Source organism: Balaenoptera physalus (genome assembly GCF_965194825.1).
Source record: "Balaenoptera physalus genome assembly, chromosome: 2".
NCBI lineage: Eukaryota > Metazoa > Chordata > Mammalia > Artiodactyla > Balaenopteridae > Balaenoptera > Balaenoptera physalus.
Genome location: NC_138883.1, coordinates 141,833,889 through 141,843,620, shown reverse-complemented (window position 1 = coordinate 141,843,620; position 9,732 = coordinate 141,833,889).

The following is a 9,732-nucleotide window of genomic DNA, read 5'->3' as shown; positions in this document are numbered from 1 at the left end:
TGGGGTGGGGACACATGCGTCCTCCAGGTCATGACCACAGCCCAGCTCTCTGCGCCTCAGTCTCGCCCGCCTAGGACGCAGGAGGGAAGCCCGGTGGGGTACTGGCTAAGGGGGATTCTGGCCCGGCGCTCCTTACCGGCCAGCGGGCCAGGCATTTAGCCACCCGCAAGTATGCCGCTGGAGGCCCGCCCTCCGGAGCGAAACCCTGCTCGCTGGGAGCTGGAGCTCCGGAAATGGAGAACCGTGAGATGGGGCATCTGGGTGCACCTAGGGCCCAGCACACCGCGCAAGCCTGCCAGCCAGCGCCCCGGAACGATCCTGACTACCCCCCCACCCTGAGCCCCGACAGCAATGTTCATGAGTCCTGAGACCCAGAACCTGCCGGAGCTGGGATCCCAGGCGCCAGCTGTTAGAAATCCCCAACCGCTGAACTAACAAGGACCTGCTGGTGACGCCCTCTTGGCCTCGAAAGTCAATTCCTAATCTGTTCCCTTCAAGGCTATAGACATTTGTGTGTCCTTCTCCCCAGCCAGCCAAGCTTGGACCTTTATACCCATTCCAGCGCTGCCCCCCCTTCCACAACTGGGTGCTCCTGGGAGTTCTGTTTTGCCTCTCAGTTCAGGGGCCCAGTGGGCATGGCAGGCACTGGTCAGTTCTTCCAAGGGATTCTTGGACATCCATTGGTGTTTTCATTCTGTCTCCAGCAAGTGGAGGTTTGAATTTCAGATCCAGACATTCATGTGCACCCCCTGTCTGACCCTGAAGAAAGCTGTCATTTACTCAGCACCTACTGTATGCCAGGACTTTATTTGTATATTTTACTTAATTCTCACATGACCCCTGGAGGTGTGGGTACTATTTATTCCCATTTCACAGATGGGGAAACAGAAGCTCAGAGAGGTGATATGACTTGTGAAGGATACACTGAGTTGTAATGTTGAAAGCATGCCCCTAAATCCTGCCTCACAGGTGTGGGCATCCCTTCCCCACCCCACCCCCAGCTGCTGCCCTTCTGAAATTTGGACTGCTGGATTATTAACCCAGTCCAGGATGGTCCTGAGTTCTCCATTCTAGTGCCTCCACTCAGGATTGTCACCCTTAGGGGCAGAAAAGGCCACAGAGGAGAGCCCGTCCTCCTGCTCTCCCCATGACCTGTGATGGGGAATTTCTGCAGCCCTCTGGGCACCCCGGAGGCATTTCCACCCTCTTTAGCCTGGGTCCAGAACCTTGAGGGAACCTGGTAAAGCCTCATGCTGGCTAATAATCCACTCCTGATTTTTAAAATCCCAGTCTACACAGTCAAAGAAGTGGGTGACCTGTATTATGATCAAGATAATTCAGGCAGGAGAAAATGAGATGAAGGGTCAGGAAGGGCATGATATTTTTACGCACAACCCCAATGGAGACCTGGGGGGATTCAGGAGCTAAAAAGAGGAGCATTACTAGGAAATGCCCCTGTCTCTGGTTCCCGCAAGAGATTTTATCCCAATTGATAATCACACAGGAAGCTGTAACTCCCCCAACGTCCAAGCTGAGAGATGCTTTTTCTTTAAATGACGTGAATGTGACGTTAATGTTTCTTTTCTTTTTTAACGAAATCTCTATAAAAAACAACCTCCACTTAAAAAATTATGTCCATTGGACCGGAGGTGAAAGAAAGAAAAAGCAAAATGAAAAAAAAAAAGTTTGGGCTTTTTCAGAAGAAAAAGAAGATCAGGGAGACAGCCGCCACCCTCAGGCTGCCTGACACAGCAATGATGGCAGCTGAAGGTTGAGATGGGGTGGGTACAACCAGACTTGAGAGACACCAGGAATTTGGGTAATGGAGGGAACAAGGATCTGAAGCCACACTCTCCAGAGGGCAGAGGAGAAAGGTCCTTTTCAAAATAAACCCAAGTCGAAGAGTGTGAGACCAGCCTAACCTGGGGGAGTGGCCGTGGTACCCAACCCCCTTTCCAATTTGCAGTCCATCTCCACCCTAACAAGACAGAGAAGGCTCAAGAAATGCCACTCCCCGCACATTCCCGCAACACACAAAGGACCTGGATTTGGCCAGAGACAGAGGAGAACAGCTCCACTCATAGCACCTCCTAATTCATGGGGGGAACAAAAACTAGGTTGCAAGCTGATGTGGGGGGAGGTGAGGCTGACCGGTGAGGGGCTCCAGTGCCTGTGCAGATGGAAGCTGAAAGGAAGTTCTAATTAGCGCAAAGCTGGCACCTTCCATTAATAGCTCTCCATCAGCTCCTGGATGCCACTGATGGGAGGCAAGTTGCAATGTGTGAGCTTCACCTGTCCCCTGATCATTAACAGACCTCGGGTGAGACCAGGGCTGTCCTGAAGGAAGACCACCTCAAACCAGCTGCCCCACCAAAAAAATCTAATTACAGGTCTGACTTCTGGGCCCATCTGAGGAGAAAGTGTTTAACGCGAGTCCGATGTGACCACAAACACGAAATCTCCTAAGAAGTCCTGGCATACATTCTATGTATTTGACACTCTTGATAGGTCAAACAGATCCATGGTAAGAGATATCTGAAGGGGGTTGGGGAGGGATTGACTGGGAAGAGGCAGGAGGGAAGTTTCTGGAGTGAGGGAAATGCTATCTTGAGTGTTGGTTACATGGATGTAAATGCATTGTACACCTATGATCTGTTCCTATATGTAAATTATACTTCTAATAACATACATGTAGGTGTATAAGTATGTGGCAGTGTATCACACACATGCATGCAAAGGTCTCAGCCGCTGACTGATTTCTCCATAGCCTGTGATCTCCTTGATGTGAAGGTTCACACCCTTTTCAAGGGTCACAGTAGAGAAAGGGGCCAGAGCAGATGGGGAAATGGGGCTGGGCACATCTCACAGACACGCGGCCTTGGCTGGCCTGGTAGGGAGGAGGAATGTCTGAATTGAATCAATTAGCTGCAGAAAACTTCAGAAAAGAAGTAAGGCCCTTCATAAAAACAAAGCCCACTCCTTAATCCCCAAAGGCAATCCTCTCCCCCATTCCCATGGCCATTCCTCAGTAAACAAAGAAATCCCTCCTTCCACATCCACACCTCAATATTCATTATGAGCTGATGTTAGAGACTGCATTCCAGCCTCCCAGAGTGCCCTAATGACTGGAAACCCAAGGGCAGATGACTGAGGGGGTTTCCTCTCTCTTTCTCTCCCTCTGCTTTCTCTCAACATCTCCTCTCCCCTTCCCACGGCAGTCTGTCCTTTCTTTCCTCCCTTCTCTCCCTTTCTCTTCCTTCTTTTCTTCAAATTAGTGAATAAGCAAATCAAGGCAAAGACATCACTAACTGTACCTTGTTCATTTATTTTGACAAGTGCAGTTTAATTTTAATCATTTATGATAATACTTCATAGTAGACGAGTAAATGTGCTGGGGTATATTTGGTAACATTAATGAAGTCTGCCTAATAGGAACCTTCACTCCAGCACCCTGCCTGGAGAGCTGCCTGCTGGAGAAGTGGGGCGAGACCACTGGTCTGTGGTAGGGTGTGCAGTTTTTTGTGGGGGCGCGGGGTGGGGGGGAACTTAATGGGTTTGAGGATTAGCGAAGGGAAAATTAACCCGATTCTAGAGAAGAGGCAGATATGCAAGCCCATAATCGTGTGTGGTGTGGATTGTGTGTATTTAAACACCGAGAGAGCACACTCTGTGATAAGGAAGCCCAGGCGTGCACCCATGCCACATGCATATTTACACATGAATCTCAAATGTGCAGATCAGCAGAGTCCCAAAGAAATTAGGCCCTGGGCAATTAAAAATTGAAATAAAAATGGAAAATGTGATACACAGAGTTCTATATCTCTTCGAAGTACCTTTCTCCTACTTATCATATGCCTCAAGTGGGCAAACATGGTGCAAAATGTGGAAGATAATAAGAAGGGTAGGGGGTTTCTTTCACTGGTGATTACTTCAGAATGCTCCCTCCAACACACAGTGAACCATGAAAAACAGGTCTCAATCAATGCAACATTTTAAATGGGAGTGATCTTTTTATAGCTCTTCCTTAACCCTGCCACCATCCTTAACATAACTGATCGTCATATAAGTGTACGATTCGGTATATAGACCACATATATATAAGAACGGGTATACTATACATACGAATGCGCAATCATTTGGTCCAAACACACAGATATCTGGTACACCTCAAGACATAAGCTCCAAAGCATTTACATTATTATCTACAATAATGATAGACTTGTCATAATATAATTAATGCTTAATTTTGAATGTAAAGAAATAGTTGACCCTTTATTTAAAAATAATAGTAAAAAAAAAAAAAAGGACCTCAAGGTTCCCTGTTTCCCATCTCTGCCTTGTTTGCTCATACCCAGGGTGGTTTAGGGACATTTCAAGAGACAGAAGTGGGTTATCATGAGACCAACTGCACCGCCTGCCTCAGGATAGAGTGCAGGATTCTCCCAGAGTCTACAGGCTAGATTTGGTCCAGTTCTGCAGGCAAGAACTAAAACTCGGCAATTGCTCGTTTCTCTTACTGGATGATTCCAGTGGGAAGAAGCGAGGCTGCTTGCCAACTAAGGTGTGCCAAAGGCTCAAAGACCCCTTTCTTGGCATAGCCATGTGTGTGAGAGAGGGCAAGTAGAACCTGCCTGCACCCATGAAATGCCTTATAACAACTTCCCACCCTCCAAACAGAGGAATGTCTTGGCCATTAGTTAGAGCAAGATCATCAGCCGGAGACACCTGGCTCCCAGCTTTCTCGTCTGGCCCCCAAGCTCCTCCAACCCGTCTCCTTAAAACTGTGGCCTGGCTCTGGCGTGGGAAAGGCAGTTTGGAGCTTTTCACAACTCCAGTATCCCCTTGAACCAAAACCAATTAGCCTGGCCCAAGGTCCTGTCATTGAGGCCCTGGCCCTCTTTTCAAACCCCTGCGGCTCAATTGCGGTGAGGGGGCTGGCCAGTGAATGCCGGGACCACTTAAAGTGGTGCTTAAGCCGGACCGGCCTGGAAGGAACGAGCCAGCACTATAGGAGCTGCAGCGGCCCATTCTCAGAGCCACTGACCAAGGTTTTGTTCCAGCCACAGCCCCCGCCCTGACTCTATTTTGAAAAACCCTCCCTTCCTCTCCGATTCCCAGCTGTCTGGGGGAGCAATGAAAAGCTGGCTCTAGGAAGCCATGAGACACCCAAACTTGGCTTTGCCAGACAGAAAGGAAATCCCTATGTTCTGAGTTCCGTCCCCAATTATCTTGCCCTCCCTGCTAAGGGAGAAGGAGCTCTGACATTGATAGAGCACCCACTGTGCACTCAGTGCTTTCCATCAGGAGCATGCACACCAGCCCGTCTTGTGGACGATAAAACTAAGGCTCAGGGGAAGTGACTTGCCCAAAATCACAGCCCTTAAGAGCAAGGCAATATGGGGGGACCTCTGAGAGCCCCTGAGCACCACTCTCTTAGGAAAAGAGACAAAGGAGAGGGTGAGAGATTGACCAAGATGGAGCTTTGGACCAAGATGAGAAAGAAGAGGGGAACACCACCTGGGGGAATGGGAAGATTCCTGAACGCAACTCCCAGCACAAGCTCAGGTCTCTACCAAGGCCGTGCCCACATCATCCATTCTCCCCCTGCCTGACCCAAGTTGAACTGACACCAGGGAGAATAGGGTTGGAGTGGGGATGAGCTGCCACAGCCTTCCTTCAGCCCCCCACCAGTCACCACCTTCCTGTCCAGGCGGAGTGAAGATTCGCCCTCTGTGATGGGCGGCACTGCCAGGGCGCCCTGGCCGTCACCATGGTGACGCACATCCCACCCTAGGCCAGAGCTGATTGGTCACTCTATCCAGGCTGATGGAGGGGGTCTAAAGTCTAGGCGGGATGGGGGACCGAGACACCCCGACACACACGCGAGAAAGAGATGCCAAGGGGGAAATGAAGACTATTAAAATGGCGCCGCGGCCTCCACGGGGCCTCTGCTGTGGGTGCGCATACACGGGTTGGAAAAATCCGGGCGGTTTTCTTGACCGCGCCGCGTCGCCTGGGTCCTGGAGGGCGCGTAAGTCCCACTAGGGCTGCCCCGGGGCTCAGGGCCGACCCCTCCCTGCTTTTCCCCGACCTAGGCGTACAGGACTGCACACCCCAGCTGGCTGGACCCGCCCCGCGCGCGGCACGGTCGGGCCGGGCGAGCGCGGCGGATTAGCCCTGAGCCCGCAGACCCGAGGGCGCGGGGCGGGCGCATTTGGGGGTGTGAGGGCGGGGCGAGGCGGCGACCGCGCCTCTAATCCCAGCGCTGCGTGTGGGAGCGGCCGGATCAGGGAATTAGCGCTGTAACTTCGGATTAGTAACGCTCGCTAAATGAGGGCCTAATTCCGACCCTTCATGCTTTTCAGCGTCGCGGCTGGACCCTGGGAGGCCTTCTGGCCTCGCTCCCTCCGCGCTCTGGTCCCATTTCCCGGGAGGTCGGCCGGCGGCCGTGGAGAGCTCCCTGACCGGCCTAGATCAGGCCTCTGGCCGCGCCGCAGCCTGATTTTCGGCGGCGCCCAGTGATGCCAGCTTTTCATTCGCCGAGCAGAGGCCCGCCTCGTTGTCCTACGGTCGCTCACGGTTGGGAGTTCGTGGACGAGTGAGAAGGAAGCCCTTGATGCCTCACACACCACGGTGGCTGCCCTGATTCTTGCCCCAGCAGTGGCTTGGTCTACGACCTTTGGCGAGCCACCGGGCCTTACTAAGCTCGCTATTTCTAGATGTTAAATGAAAGGGGTTAGGTGAAGAGCATCTTTGAGATCCCAACCAATCCCGGCTTCCAAGCTGCAGCTTCAATTGCGTTCTCAGGCTCCCTAAAGCCTTTTTGAGTGGGGTGGGGGTAGCGGAAACGTGCGGCAAAAATGTAGCCCAAACATGGGGAGCCTAGTGGCCAGAGGAGACTTGGAGGAAGGCCTCCCTGGGGCATGAGAAGAAGAGCCACATACCTACCCCAGGCCTGGGCAAGCCAGATGAGATTTGATGGGGTGAGGCACCGATTTTGAGTCCTCAGGCTTCAAGTGTCCAGAGGGGATTCGAACATGGCTATGTTAGGGGTGGGCATTCATACCCGGAGGCCCAAATCCGGCTGGTTGGCCTCTCTCCGAGGGCCACTTCTGGTGGGTGTGGGGTGGGGTCCGGGAGGTTAGGGTTCAGGCGCTCTCTGTCCCCCGAAGCCCTACTGCGATCCTTTCCCTGACCCGGAGGTTTGCATCAACGAATTTTCGTAAAAAGCGGAAAGAAAACCGCATGCTCCCCTGCTCAGACTCCTCCTCCCCCAACCCAGATTTCAGGACTGACGAGATGGGTTGGGACCCTGGTGTTAAAAAATTTTTTTGTTAATTAAAAAAAAAAAACATTTGAATTATATAGACACAGCTGTGAGGGTGCAAAGCCACCAGGTTACTAGAAGGACTAGTTCTTGCAAAATAGCAAAGGATAGAGATGGTGGGAAGGGAAGATGGAAGCCCAGGACCCAGGGCCAGCTGGCTGGGAAAGAAGGCAGGGAGCACAGGGTGAGGAGGCAGGAAGAGCTGCTCTGGTTTTTTCCGAAATGGGGTCACGATCAGTGCACAGGCTCCCAGGTGTGCTGAGAAGGGAGGGGCAGCCCAGGGGATGCTACCCGTGGCCTCCAGGAGCCTGAAACAAGATAGCCACCCTTTGCCCGCCTCTTGCCAGGAAAAAGGGAGACTGGCCTTTAAAAATGGGGGAGGGGGTGTCACACAGGATGCATGAAAACCCTCTACCTGGTGAGTATCTCTAGGAATAACTGGGGACAGAGGGAGGACAACTGAATTTCCCTGCCTGGACTTTTGTTTTCTTCTTATTTTAATTTTATTTTCAATAGCTAACACATTCAAGTGGTTCAAAATTCAAAAGGTGATACAGTGAAAAGTCTCCCTCCACCATCCACCTCAGCCTCACAGTTCCTCTCCCCAGGGCCGATGGATTTCCCTTTTGTACTATTTGAATTTTTGCTTCTTACACATAAAACCTATTTTCAAAAAAATTTTTGTTAAGCAAAGGCAAAAAAAAAAAAAAAAAAGGCTCGGAGGAATGAAAAATGGGAAAAGATTTCTATTATTAAAAGGGGAGTGGGCAGGTTCTGGGTAAGAGGATGGGAATGATGGGCCATATAAAACAGTGAGGGAGAGGCTCTGGAGAATGAAGTGGGCAGAGATGGGAATAAGACCTGGGCCCACCAGCTCTGCACTTCTGAGCTGTGAGAGCCCGGAGGAATCACTTTAGGCCTCCTGATTTGTTTCCTCGTGTAAAAAAGGGAAATGGGATGGAGGTTCGTGTCTAAATGGTGGCTCAAGTTCATTCCAGCCTGCCTGTCATAGCACTCACACACCTACTACATTCCTAGAAAGCCCCCCAAACCATCAGGGGGTCTGAACCCACATTGGCTCCTTTCTTCCCTGAGGCATGGCAGGGTCCAGGGCTGGGTCTACAGCCACTCATCCCTGGGAGCCCAGGAGGTTCCCCAAGCTTCCAGGGAGCCCTGAGCTTCAGGACGAGTCAAGGTGTCAGGGAGGAAAGTGACCTGGAGGCAGATAAGGACCTCAAGAGGGACCCCAACGCTGTGTGCTCTGTGGGATCCTGATGCCCATGCAGTGAGCAGGGGCGCGTCCCACAGCCCGACGCCCAGCTAAGAGGGGCTGGGAGCTTGAGTGGCCGGGTGTGCTGCATTGGGTTGCCATGGGAACGGAATGCAGATTTCCCCCAATTGCTTTTTTATTTGCTAGATATTGTAATACATCTTATGTTGCAAGCAGAGAGGCGGGGTGCGGGAGAGTAGTGGGAAGGCGCCGGGAGCCTGCCTGCACCCTAACCACTCCGGGAAGTTGGGGAGGCGCGGGCGGGAATGGCCGAGCCAGGGCTGGTGCAGAGGTTGGCGGGGTTGAGCTCGGTCCCTCCCGCCCGCCCGCTCGCTCGCTGGCGCTCGGTTTGTATGCAGGGCAGGGCCGGCCCGTCGGGGAGGGAGGCCTCCCGCCCCGGCCCCTAGCCATTGAGCGCACTCCTCGCCAGTTCTGCTCCGCTTCACGCTGCACACAGACCCCCCAACTGCACACAAAGGCAGCTGCCAGAGCCCGTGAAAAGTGATCAAATTATCAAGAACTTGACCTCACCGAGGGGCGAGGCTCCGGCAACCCCCAAGCCGTATGCTAATGACGCTCAGGGGCTGACTCGTCGAATAATTCGATAAAGGGCGCATTGTTAGCGGCAGGGCAGACCCCTGCCCACCCTTTCACTTACCCCCACTCCCACCCCCTACCGGCCGCTGTCTCACTCCGGCCACATTTGCATCCCAAAATCCCCGTCCGCAGCTCCGGGAGAGGATTGTTCCAGCCTGATTTATGGGGTGAAGGCGAAGGCTGGCGCCTTCCCCGCCAGCGACCCCTCTGCAACCCCATCCCCCTCCCTTCCCCCGGGCCGCTCCACTTTGGGGTTCCTACTTCGGCGCCGGGGGATGGGTGGGGGCGGGGAAAGAGGAATAGGGGGAAAGCTGGCAAGTTCCTCCAGGGTTCGGAAAGTGTCCCCGGAGAGAGAAACGAGGTCAGGTACCTGGTCCGGGCGCGGCCGCTCCGCCGGGCTGGAGTCCGCTGGGCCGGCACTGGGCTCCTCTGGGTTCCTCAGGCTCGTGTGGGCCGGGGCGGCCGGCGGGACGGGCGCTCGCACGCAGAAGTTGTGAGAGTCATTTCTACTTTCGGTTATCTAGCTTTATGACGGCTC